This window comes from Pleurodeles waltl, chromosome 6 (assembly GCF_031143425.1).
Source record: "Pleurodeles waltl isolate 20211129_DDA chromosome 6, aPleWal1.hap1.20221129, whole genome shotgun sequence".
Lineage (NCBI taxonomy): Eukaryota > Metazoa > Chordata > Amphibia > Caudata > Salamandridae > Pleurodeles > Pleurodeles waltl.
The window spans coordinates 80,694,825-80,707,905 of NC_090445.1; the positions used below are offsets into that span (position 1 = coordinate 80,694,825).

Here is a 13,081-nt window from a genome sequence, read left to right on the forward strand (position 1 = left end):
TGCGCCCTTTCCTAGCCTGAGCCGCCCGTGCTTACAGCGAGCTCTGAGTCCGCTCCAGTCCGTCCTGTCCCCCCCCATCCTTTCAAAAAGAGGAGTTTAAGGTCTCATCCCCGCTGGTGTTTATGATTAAAGTAGGTATGAAAACTACTTTATGTCAGCAGAGGGATTTGATCACGGGATTGGGGAAGATGCTGCTCTTGAATGTGGCGCCTTACACCGCTCGGCCCTTCCAGCAGCCTCTGGAGCACGGCTCAGGAGGCTGACTGCCACCTCGCGAAACAGGGAGAGTTCACACTGTTCTCTACTGGACATTTAAGTATGTGCCCAGAGACAGGTTGAGAGGACAGATGCATGTATTTACCAGAGTGAGCTCCAGAGAGACTGATGGGGACATAAGACTGGGGTAGAGCGAGAGATGGAGAAAGAGAAAGGTGCCTGTGTCGAGTCAGCAGCAGAGAAAATGAAACTAAGGGGCCTCCTGGGATAACCACACACTACTTCCTCACAAAGAACACACAGAGGGTGTGTGATATGACATAGGCACAGCAGCCCGGCTAGCTCAGTTGGTAGAGCATGAGATGCTGAATCTCAGGGTCGTGGGTTCGAGCCCCGTGTTGGGTGTGATGCTTTTTAAAGGCTTCTCCATTTTCGGGTTTAACATTAACTCTCACCTTTTTCAGATATTTCGCTGAGGCTTAAAACTACACACACACACACACATCCTGCAGTTTGCCTCACGATTCCCACAGGACTCCACACAAAGCAGCACTTCCCGCCATGGGAGGTGCCGCTGGGAGCGGTCCTAGGCCAAGCCTTTCCTGCGCCCTTTCCTAGCCTGAGCCGCCTGTGCTTACAGCGAGCTCGGAGTCCTCTCCGCTCCGTCCTGTCCCCTCCCATCCTTTCAAAAAGAGTATTTTAAGGTCTCATCCCCGCTGGTGTTATGATTAAAGTAGGTATGAAAACTACTTTATGTTGGCAGCGGTATTTGATCACAGGACTGGGAAAGATACTGCTCTTGAATGTGGTGCCTCACACCGCTCGGCCATTCCGGCAGCCTCTCAAACACAGCTCTGGAGGCTGACTGCCACCTCTCGAAACAGGGAGAGTTCACACTGTTCTCTACTGGACATTTAAGTATGTGCCCAGAGACAGGTTGAGAGGACAGATGCATGTATGCACCAGAGTGAGCTCCAGAGAGACTGATGGGGACATAAGACTGGGGTAGAGCGAGAGATGGAGAAAGAGAAAGGTGCCTGTGTCGAGTCAGCAGCAGAGAAAATGAAACAAAGGGGCCTCCTGGGATAACCACACACTACTTCCTTACAAAGAACACACAGAGGGTGTGTGAAATGACATAAGAACAGCAGCCTGGCTACCTCAGTCGGGAGAGCATGAGACTCTTAATCTCAGGGTCGTGGGTTCGAGCTCCGCGTTGGGCGTGATGCTTTTTAAAGTCTTCTCCATTTTCGGGTTTAACATTAACTCTCACCTTTTTCAGATATTTTGCTGAGGCTTAAAACTACACACACACACACATCCTGCAGTTTGCCTCACGATTCCCACAGGACTCCACACAACGCAACACTTCCCGCCCTGGGATGCGCCGCTGGGAGCGGTCCTATGCCGAGCCTTTCCTGCGCCCTTTCCTAGCCTGAGCCGCCCGTGCTTACAGCGAGCTCGGAGTCCGCTCCGGTCCGTCCTGTCACCCCCCATCCTTTCAAAAAGAGGAGTTTAAAGTCTCATCCCCGCTGGTGTTATGATTAAAGTAGGTATGAAAACTACTTTATGTCAGCAGCAGGATTTGATCACAGGACTGGGGAAGATACTGCTCTTGAATATGGCACCTTACACCGCTCGGCCATTCCGGCAGCCTGCGGAACACAGCTCTGGAGGCTGACTGCCGCCTCGCGACACAGGGAGAGTTCACACTGTTCTCTACTGGACATTTAAGTATGTGCCCAGAGACAGGTTGAGAGGACAGATGCATGTATGTACCAGAGTGAGCTCCAGAGAGACTGATGGGGACATAAGACTGGGGTAGAGCGAGAGATGGAGAAAGAGAAAGGTGCCTGTGTCGAGTCAGCAGCAGAGAAAATGAAACAAAGGGGCCACCTGGGATAACCACACACTACTTCCTCACAAAGAACACACAGAGGGTGTGTGAAATGACATAGGGACAGCAGCCCGGCTAGCTCAGTTGGTAGAGCATGAGACTCTTAATCTCAAGTTCGTGGGTTCGAGCCCCATGTTGGGCATGATGCTTTTTAAAGGCTTCTCCATTTTCGGGTTGAACATTAACTCTCACTTTTTTAAGATATTTTGCTGAGGCTTAAAACTACACACACACACATCCTGCAGTTTGCCTCACGATTCCCACAGGACTCCACACAACGCAGTACTTCCCGCCCTGGGTGGCGCCGCTGGGAGCGTTCCTAGGCCGAGCCTTTCCCGTGCCCTTTCCTAGCCTGAGCCGCCCGTGCTTACAGCGAGCTCGGAGTCCGCTCCGGTCCGTCCTGTCCCCGCCCATCCTTTCAAAAAGAGGAGTTTAAGGTCTCATCCCCGCTGGTGTTATGATTAAAGTATGTATGAAAGCAACTTTATGTCAGCAGCGGGATTTGACCACGGGACTGGGGAAGATACTGCTCTTGAATGTGGAGCCTTACACCGCTCGGCCATTCCGGCAGCCTCCGGACACGCCTCTGGAGGCTCACTGCCACCTCGCGACACAGGGAGAGTTCACACTGTTCTCTACTGGACATTTAAGTATGTGCCCAGAGACAGGTTGAGAGGACAGATGCATGTATGTACCCGAGTGAGCTCCAGAGAGACTGATGGGGACATAAGACTGGGGTAGAGCGAGAGATGGAGAAAGAGAAAGGTGCCTGTGTCGAGTCAGCAGCAGAGAAAATGAAACAAAGGGGCCACCTGGGATAACCACACACTACTTCCTCACAAAGAACACACAGAGGGTGTGTGAAATGACATAGGCACAGTAGCCCGGCTAGCTCAGTTGGGAGAGCATGAGACTCTTAATCTCAGGTTTGTGGATTCGAGCCCCATGTTGGGTGTGATGCTTTTTAAAGGCTTCTCCATTTTCGGGTTTAACATTAACTCTCACCTTTTTCAGATATTTCGCTGAGGCTTAAAACTACACACACACACACATCCTGCAGTTTGCCTCACGATTCCCCCAGGACTCCACACAACGCAGCACTTCCCGCCATGGGAGGCGCCGCTGGGAGCGGTCCTAGGCCAAGCCTTTCCTGCTCCCTTTCCTAGCCTGAGCCGCCTGTGCTTACAGCGAGCTCGGAGTCCGCTCCGCTCCGTCCTGTCCCCTCCCATCCTTTCAAAAAGAGTATTTTAAGGTCTCATCCCCGCTGGTGTTATGATTAAAGTAGGTATGAAAACTACTTTATGTTGGCAGCGGTATTTGATCACAGGACTGGGGAAGATACTGCTCTTGAATGTGGTGCCTCACACTTCTCGGCCATTCCGGCAGCCTCCCAAACACGGCTCTGGAGGCTGACTGCCACGTCTCGAAACAGGGAGAGTTCACACTGTTCTCTACTGGACATTTAAGTATGTGCCCAGAGACAGGTTGAGAGGACAGATGCATGTATGCACCAGAGTGAGCTCCAGAGAGACTGATGGGGACATAAGAATGGGGTAGAGCGAGAGATGGAGAAAGAGAAAGGTGCCTGTGTCGAGTCAGCAACAGAGAAAATGAAACAAAGGGGCCTCCTGGGATAACCACACACTACTTCCTCACAAAGAACACACAGAGGGTGTGTGAAATGACATAGGCACAGCAGCCTGACTAGCTCAGTCGGTAGAGCATGAGACTCTTAGTCGTGGGTTCGAACCCCACGTTGGGCGTGATGCTTTTTAAAGGCTTCTCCATTTTCCGGTTTAACATTAACTCTCACCTTTTTCAGATATTTTGCTGAGGCTTAAAACTACACACACACACATCCTGCAGTTTGCCTCACGATTCCCACAGGACTCCACACAACGCAGCACTTCCCGCCCTGAGAGGCGCCGCTGGGAGCGGTCCTAGGCCGAGCCTTTCCTGCGCCCTTTCCTAGCCTGAGCCGCCCGTGCTTACAGCGAGGTCGGAGTCCGCTCCGGTCCGTCCTGTCCCCCCATCCTTTCAAAAAGAGGAGTTTAAGGTCTCATCCCCGCTGGTGTTATGATAAAGTAGGTATGAAAACTACTTTATGTCAGCAGCGGGATTTGGCCACGGGACTGGGGAAGATACTGCTCTTGAATGTGGCACCTTACACCGCTCGGCCATTCCGGCAGCCTCCGGAACACGGCTCTGGAGGCTGACTGCCACCTCGCGAAACAGGGAGAGTTCACACTGTTCTCTACTGGACATTTAAGCATGTGCCCAGAGACAGGTTGAGAGGACAGATGCATGTATGTACCAGAGTGTGCTCCAGAAAGACTGATGGGGACATAAGACTGGGGTAGAGCGAGAGATGGAGAAAGAGAAAGGTGCCTGTGTCGAGTCAGCAGCAGAGAAAATGAAACAAAGGGGCATCCTGGGATAACCACACACTACTGCCTCACAAAGAACACACAGAGGGTGTGTGAAATGAGATAGACACAGCAGCCCGGCTAGCTCAGTCGGTAGTGCATGAGACTCTTAATCTCAGGGACGTGGGTTCGAGCCCCACGTTGGGTGTGATGCTTTTTAAAGGCTTCTCCATTTTCGGGTTGAACATTAACTCTCACTTTTTTCAGATATTTCGCTGAGGCTTAAAGCTACACACACACACATCCTGCAGTTTGCCTCACGATTCCCACAGGACTCCACACAACGCAGCACTTCCCGCCCTGGGTGGCGCCGCTGGGAGTTGTCCTAGGCCGAGCCTTTCCCGCGCCCTTTCCTAGCCTGAGCCGCCCGTGCTTACAGCGAGCTCGGAGTCCGCTCCGGTCCGTCCTGTCCCCCCCCATCCTTTCAAAAAGAGGAGTTTAAGGTCTCATCCCCGCTGGTGTTATGATTAAAGTAGGTATGAAAACAACTTTATGTCAGCAGCGGGATTTGACCACGGGACTGGGGAAGATACTGCTCTTGAATGTGGCACCTTACACCGCTCGGCCATTCCGGCAGCCTCCGGACACGCCTCTGGAGGCTGACTGCCACCTCGCGAAACAGGGAGAGTTCACACTGTTCTCTACTGGACATTTAAGTATGTGCCCAGAGACAGGTTGAGAGGACAGATGCATGTATGCACCAGAGTGAGCTCCAGAGAGACTGATGGGGACATAAGACTGGGGCAGAGCGAGAGATGGAGAAAGAGAAAGGTGCCTGTGTCGAGTCAGCAGCAGAGAAAATGAAACAAAGGTGCCTCCTGGGATAACCACACCCTACTTCCTCACAAAGAACACACAGAGGGTGTGTGAAATAAGATACGCACAGCAGCCCGACTAGCTCAGTCGGTAGCGCATGAGACTCTTAATCTCAGGGTCGTGTGTAGGAGGCTGGACTGGCTTGTAGTGAGTACCAAGGGGTACTTGCACCTTGCACCAGGCCCAGTTATCCCTTATTAGTGTATAGGGTGTCTAGCAGCATAGGCTGATAGATAATGGTAGCTTAGCAGAGCAGCTTAGGCTGAACTAGGAGACGAGTGAAGCTCCTACAGTACCACAAGTGTCACTTGCCCAATATCATAAGAAAACACAATACACAGATATACTAAAAATAAAGGTACTTTATTTTTATGACAATATGCCAAAGTATCTCAGTGAGTACCCTCAGTATGAGGATAGCAAATATACACAAGTTATATGTACACAATACCAAAAATATGCAGTATAGTCTTAGAAAACAGTGCAAACAATGTATAATTACAATAGGATGCAATGGGGACACATAGGGATAGGGGCAACACAAACCATATACTCCAAAAGTGGAATGTGAACCACGAATGGACTCCAAACCTATGTGACCTTGTAGAGGGTCGCTGGGACTATTAGAAAATAGTGAGGGTTAGAAAAATAGCCCTCCCCAAGACCCTGAAAAGTGAGTGCAAAGTGCACTGAAGTTCCCCAAAGGACAAAGAAGTCGTGATAGGGGAATAATGCAGGAAAGACACAAACCAGCAATGCAACAACGATGGATTTCCAATCTAGGGTACCTGTGGAACAAGGGGACCAAGTCCAAAAGTCACAAGCAAGTCGGAGATGGGCAGATGCCCAGGAAATGCCAGCTGTGGGTGCAAAGAAGCTTCTACTGGACATAAGAAGCTGAGGTTTCTGCAGGAACGAAAAGGGCTAGAGACTTCCGCTTTCGTGGACGGATCCCACTTGCCGTGGAGAGTTGTGCAGAAGTGTTTTCCCGCCGAAAGACCGCCAACAAGCCTTGCTAGCTGCAAATCGTGCGGTAAGCATTTTTGGATGCTGCTATGGCCCAGGAGGGACCAGGATGTCGCCACTTGTGTCAGGAGAGAGAGGGAATGTGGTGCAAGAGAAGGAGCCCTCTCAGCAGCAGGTAGCACCTGGAGAAGTGCCAGAAACAGGCACTACGAGGATGCAAGAAACGGTGCTCGCCGAAGTTGCACAAAGGAGTCGCCGGAGACCAACTTAGAAAGTCGTGCAATGCAGGTTAGAGTGCCGTGGACCCGGGCTTGGCTGTGCACAAAGGATTTCCGCCAGAAGTGCACGGAAGCCGGAGTAGTTGCAAAAGACGCAGTTTCCAACAATGCAGTCTGGCGTGGGGAGGCAAGGACTTACCTCCACCAAACTTGGACTGAAGAGTCACTGGACTGTGGGAGTCACTTGGACAGAGTTGCTGGATTCAAGGGACCTCGCTCGTCGTGCTGAGAGGAGACCCAAGGGACCGGTAATGCAGCTTTTTGGTGCCTGCGGTTGCAGGGGGAAGATTCCGTCGACCCACTGGAGATTTCTTCGGAGCTTCTAGTGCAGAGAGGAGGCAGACTACCCCCACAGCATGCACCACCAGGAAAACAGTCGAGAAGGCGGCAGGATCAGCGTTACAGAGTTGCAGTAGTCGTCTTTGCTACTATGTTGCAGTTTTGCAGGCTTCCAGCGCGGTCAGCAGTCGATTCCTTGGCAGAAAGTGAAGAGAGAGATGCAGAGGAACTCTGATGAGCTCATGCATTCGTTATCTAAGGAAATCCCCAAAGCAGAGACCCTAAATAGCCAGAAAAGAGGGTTTTGCTACCTAGGAGAGAGGATAGGCTAGCAACACCTGAAGGAGCCTATCAGAAGGAGTCTCTGACGTCACCTGGTGGCACTGGCCACTCAGAGCAGTCCAGTGTGCCAGCAGCACCTCTGTTTCCAAGATGGCAGAGGTCTGGAGCACCCCGGAGGAGCTCTGGACACCTCCCAGGGGAGGTGCAGGTCAGGGGAGTTGTCACTCCCCTTTCCTTTGTCCAGTTTCGCGCCAGAGCAGGGCTAAGGGGTCCCCTGAACCGGTGTAGACTGGCTTATGCAGAATTGGGCACATCTGTGCCCATGAAAGCATTTCCAGAGGCTGGGGGAGGCTACTCCTCCCCTGCCTTCACACCATTTTCCAAAGGGAGAGGGTGTAACACCCTCTCTCAGAGGAAGTCCTTTGTTCTGCCATCCTGGGAGAAGCCTGGCTTGACCCCAGGGGGGTAGAAACCTGTCTGAGGGGTTGGCAGCAGCAGCAGCTGCAGTGAAACCCCAGAAAAAGCAGTTTGGCAGTACCAGGGTCTGTGCTACAGACCACTGGGATCATGGGATTGTGCCAACTATGCCAGGATGGCATAGAGGGGGCAATTCCATGATCATAGACATGTTACATGGCCATATTCGGAGTTACCATTGTGAAGCTACATATAGGTAGTGACCTATACATAGTGCACGCGTGTAATGGTGTCCCCGCACTCACAAAGTCTGGGGAATTGGCCCTGAACAATGTGGGGGCACCTTGGCTAGTGCCAGGGTGCCCTCACACTAAGTAACTTTGCACCTAAACTTTACCAGGTAAAGGTTAGACATATAGGTGACTTATAAGTTACTTAAGTGCAGTGTAAAATGGCTGTGAAATCACGTGGACGTTATTTCACTCAGGCTGCAGTGGCAGGCCTGAGTAAGAATTGTCAGAGCACCCTATGGGTGGCAAAAGAAATGCTGCAGCCCATAGGGATCTCCTGGAACCCCAATACCCTGGGTACCTCAGTACCATATACTAGGGAATTATAAGGGTGTTCCAGTAAGCCAATGTAAATTGGTAAAATTGGTCACTAGCCTGTTAGTGACAATTTGTAAAGAAATGAGAGAGCATAACCACTGAGGTTCTGGTTAGCAGAGCCTCAGTGAGACAGTTAGGCACCACACAGGGAACACATACATATAGGCCACAACCTTATGAGCACAGGGGTCCTGACTAGCAGGGTCCCAGTGACACATAACAAACATACTGAAAACATAGGGTTTTCACTATGAGCACTGGGCCCTGGCTAGCAGGATCCCAGTGAGACAGTGAAAACACCCTGACATACACTCACAAACAGGCCAAAAGTGGGGGTAACAAGGCTAGAAAGAGGCTACTTTCTCACACAGTGGGTTCGAGCCCCACGTTGGGCGTGATGCTTTTTAAAGGCTTCTCCATTTTCGGGTTTAACATTAACTCTCACCTTTTTCAGATATTTCGCTGAGGCTTAAAACTACACACACACACATCCTGCAGTTTGCCTCACGATTCCCACAGGACTCCACACAACGCAGCACTTCCCGCCCTGGGAGGCGCCGCTGGGAGCGGTCCTAGGCCGAGCCTTTCCTGAGCCCTTTCCTAGCCTGAGCCGCCTGTGCTTACAGCGAGCTCGGAGTCTGCTCCGGTCCGTCCTGTCCGCCCCCCATCCTTTCAAAAAGAGGACTTTAAGGTCTCATCCCGCTGGTGTTATGATTAAAATAGGTATGAAAACTACTTTATGTCAGCAGCGGAATTTGACCACGGGACTGGGGAAGATACTGCTCTTGAATGTGGCGCCTTACACCGTTCGGCCATTCCGGCAGCCTCCAGAACACGGCTCTGGAGGCTGACTGCCACCTCGCGAAACAGCGAGAGTTCACACTGTTCTCTACTGGACATTTAAGTATGTGCCCAGAGGCAGGTTGAGAGGACAGATGCATGTATGTACCAGAGTGAGCTCCAGAGAGACTGATGGGGACATAAGACTGGGGTAGAGCGAGAGATGGAGAAAGAGAAAGGTGCCTGTGTCGAGTCAGCAGCAGAGAAAATGAAACAAAGGGGCCTCCTGGGATAACCACACACTACTTCCTCACAAAGAACACACAGAGGTTGTGTGAAATGTCATAGGCACAGCAGCCCGACTAGCTCAGTCGGTAGAGCATGAGACTCTTAATCTCAGGGTCGTGGGTTCGAGCCCCACGTTGGGCGTGATGCTTTTTAAAGGCTTCTCCATTTTCGGGTTTAACATTATCTCTCACCTTTTTCAGATATTTCGCTGAGGCTTAAAACTACACACACACACATCCTGCAGTTTGCCTCACGATTCCCACAGGACTCCACACAACGCAGCACTTCCCGCCCTGAGAGGCGCCGCTGGGAGCGGTCCTAGGCCGAACCTTTCCTGCGCCCTTTCCTAGCCTAAGCCGCCTGTGCTTACAGCGAGGTCGGAGTCCGCTCCGGTCCGTCCTGTCCACCCCCATCCTTTCAAAAAGAGGAGTTTAAGGTCTCATCCCCGCTGGTGTTATGATTAAAGTAGGTATGAAAACTACTTTATGTCAGCAGCGGGATTTGGCCACGGGACTGGGGAAGATACTGCTCTTGAATGTGGCACCTTACACCGCTCGGCCATTCTGGCAGCCTCCGGAACACGGCTCTGGAGGCTGACTGCCACCTCGCGAAACAGGGAGAGTTCACACTGTTCTCTACTGGACATTTAAGCATGTGCCCAGAGACAGGTTGAGAGGACAGATGCATGTATGTACCAGAGTGAGCTCCAGAAAGACTGATGGGCACATAAGACTGGGGTAGAGCGAGAGATGGAGAAAGAGAAAGGTGCCTGTGTCGAGTCAGCAGCAGAGAAAATGAAACAAAGGGGCCTCCTGGGATAACCACACACTACTGCCTCACAAAGAACACACAGAGGGTGTGTGAAATAAGATAGGCACAGCAGTCCGGCTAGCTCAGTCGGTAGCGCATGAGACTCTTAATCTCAGGGTCGTGGGTTCGAGCCCCAGGTTGGGCGTGATGCTTTTTAAAGACTTCTCCATTTTCGGGTTTAACATTAACTCTCACCATTTTCAGATATTTCTCCGAGGCTTAAAACTACACACACACACACATCCTGCAGTTTGCCTCACGATTCCCACACGACTCCACACAACGCAGTACTTCCCGCCCTGGGAGGCGCCGCTGGGAGCGGTCCTAGGCCGAGCCTTTCCTGCGCCCTTTCCTAGCCTGCGCCGCCCGTGCTTACAGCGAGCTCGGAGTCCGCTCCGGTCCGTCCTGTTCCCCCCCCCCCCATTCTTTCAAAAAGAGGAGTTTAAGGTCTCATCCCCGCTGGTGTTATGATTAAAGTAGGTATGAAAACTACTTTATGTCAGCAGCGGAATTCGACCACGGGACTGGGGAAGATACTGCTCTTGAATGTGGCGCCTTACACCGCTCGGCCATTCCGGCAGCCTCCAGAACACAGCTCTGGAGGCTGACTGCCACCTCGCGAAACAGGGAGAGTTCACACTGTTCTCTACTGGACATTTAAGTATGTGCCCAGAGACAGGTTGAGAGGACAGATGCATGTATGTACCAGAGTGAGCTCCAGAGAGACTGATGGGGACATAAGACTGGGGTAGAGCAAGAGATGGAGAAAGAGAAAGGTGCCTGTGTCGAGTCAGCAGCAGAGAAAATGAAACAAAGGGGCCTCCTGGGTTAACCACACACTACTCCCTCACAAAGGACACACAGAGGGTGTGTGAAATGACATAGGCACAGCAGCCTGGCTAGCTAAGTTGGTAGAGCATGAGACTCTTAATCTCAGGGTCGTGGGTTCAAGCCCCACGTTGGATGTTATGCTTTTTAAAGGCTTATCCATTTTCGGGTTTAACATTAACTCTCACCTTTTTCAGATATTTCGCTGAGGCTTAAAACTACACACACACACATCCTGCAGTTTGCCTCACGATTCCCACAGGACTCCACACAACGCAGCACTTCCCGCCCTGGGAGGCGCCGCTGGGAGTGGTCCTAGGCCGAGCCTTTCCTGCGCCCTTTCCTAGCCTGAGCCGCCCGTGCTTACAGCGAGCTCGGAGTCCGAACCTGTCCATCCTGTCTCCCCCCCATCCTTTCAAAAAGAGGAGTTTAAGGTCTCAACCCCGCTGGTGTTATGATTAAAGTAGGTATAAAAACTACTTTATGTCGGCAGCGGGAATTGATCACGGGACTGGGGAAGATACTGCTCTTGAATGTGGCGCCTTACACCGCTCGGAAATTCCGGCATCCTTCTGAACACGGCTCTGGAGGCTGACTGCCACCTCGCGAAACAGGGAGAGTTCACACTGTTCTCTACTGGACATTCAAGTAAGTGCCCAGAGACAGGTTGAGAGGACAGATGCATGTATGTACCAGAGTGAGCTCCAGAGAGACTGATGGGGACATAAGACTGGGGTAGAGCGAGAGATGGAGAAAGAGAAAGATGCCTGTGTCGAGTCAGCAGCAGAGAAAACGAAACAAAGGGGCGTCCTGGGATAACCACACACTACTTCCTCACAAAGAACACACAGAAGGTGTGTGAAATGACATAGGCACAGCAGCCCGGCTAGCTCAGTCGGTAGAACATGAGACTCTTAATCTCAGGGTAGTGGGTTTGAGCCCCACGTTGGGTGTGATGCTTTTTAAAGGCTTCTCCATTTTCGGGTTTAACATTAACTCTCACCTTTTTCAGATATTTCGTTGAGGCTTAAAACTACACACACACACACATCCTGCCATTTGCCTCACGATTCCCACAGGACTCCACACAACGCAGCACTTCCCGCCCTGGGAGGCGCCGCTGGGAGCGGTCCTAGGCCGAGCCTTTCCTGCGCCCTTTCCTAGCCTGAGCCGCCCGTTGTAGGAGGCTGGACTGGCTTGTAGTGAGTACCAAGGGGTACTTGCACCTTGCACCAGGCCCAGTTATCCCTTATTAGTGTATAGGGTGTCTAGCAGCTTAGGCTGATAGATAATGGTAGCTTAGCAGAGCAGCTTAGGCTGAACTAGGAGACGTGTGAAGCTACTACAGTACCACTTAGTGTCATATGCACAATATCATAAGAAAACACAATACACAGTTATACTAAAAATAAAGGTACTTTATTTTTATGACAATATGCCAAAGTATCTTAGAGTGTACCCTCAGTGAGAGGATAGGAAATATACACAAGATATATATACACAATAGCAAAAATATGCAGTATAGTCTTAGAAAACAGTGCAAACAATGTATAGTTACAATAGGATGCAATGGGGAAACATAGGGATAGGGGCAACACAAACCATATACTCCAAAAGTGGAATGCGAACCACGAATGGACCCCAAACCTATGTGACCTTGTAGAGGGTCGCTGGGACTATTAGAAAATAGTGAGAGTTAGAAAAATAACCCTCCCCAAGACCCTGAAAAGTGAGTGCAAAGTGCACTAAAGTTCCCCTAAGGACAAAGAAGTCGTGTTAGAGGAATAATGCAGGAAAGACACAAACCAGCAATGCAACAACTGTGGATTTCCAATCTAGGGTACCTGTGGAACAAGGGGACCAAGTCCAAAAGTCACAAGCAAGTCGGAGATGGGCAGATGCCCAGGAAATGCCAGCTGCGGGTGCAAAGAAGCTTCTACTGGACAGAAGAAGCTGAGGTTTCTGCAGGAACGAAAAGGGCTAGAGACTTCCCCTTTGGTGGACGGATCCCTCTCGCCGTGGAGAGTCGTGCAGAAGTGTTTTCCCGCCGAAAGAACGCTAACAAGCCTTGCTAGCTGCAAATCGTGCGGTTAGCGTTTTTGGACGCTGCTGAGGCCCCGGAGGGACCAGGAGGTAGCACATTGGACCAGCAGAGAGAGGGGACGTCGAGCAAGACAAGGAGCCCTCTCT

The 13,081-nt window shown here is 51.3% G+C and overlaps 3 non-coding genes across 3 annotated transcripts; all 3 read left to right on the forward strand.

Annotated features, from left to right (window-relative positions):
- The first annotated feature begins 548 nt into the window (after positions 1 to 548).
- On the forward strand, positions 549 to 621 carry TRNAQ-CUG (transfer RNA glutamine (anticodon CUG)). The gene has a single exon. It is a non-coding gene; the product is annotated as a tRNA-Gln (tRNA).
- Positions 622 to 2,182: 1,561 nt separating this feature from the next.
- On the forward strand, positions 2,183 to 2,255 carry TRNAK-CUU (transfer RNA lysine (anticodon CUU)). Its single transcript has one exon. It is a non-coding gene; the product is annotated as a tRNA-Lys (tRNA).
- Positions 2,256 to 9,321: 7,066 nt separating this feature from the next.
- On the forward strand, positions 9,322 to 9,394 carry TRNAK-CUU (transfer RNA lysine (anticodon CUU)). Its single transcript has one exon. It is a non-coding gene; the product is annotated as a tRNA-Lys (tRNA).
- Positions 9,395 to 13,081: the final 3,687 nt, after the last annotated feature.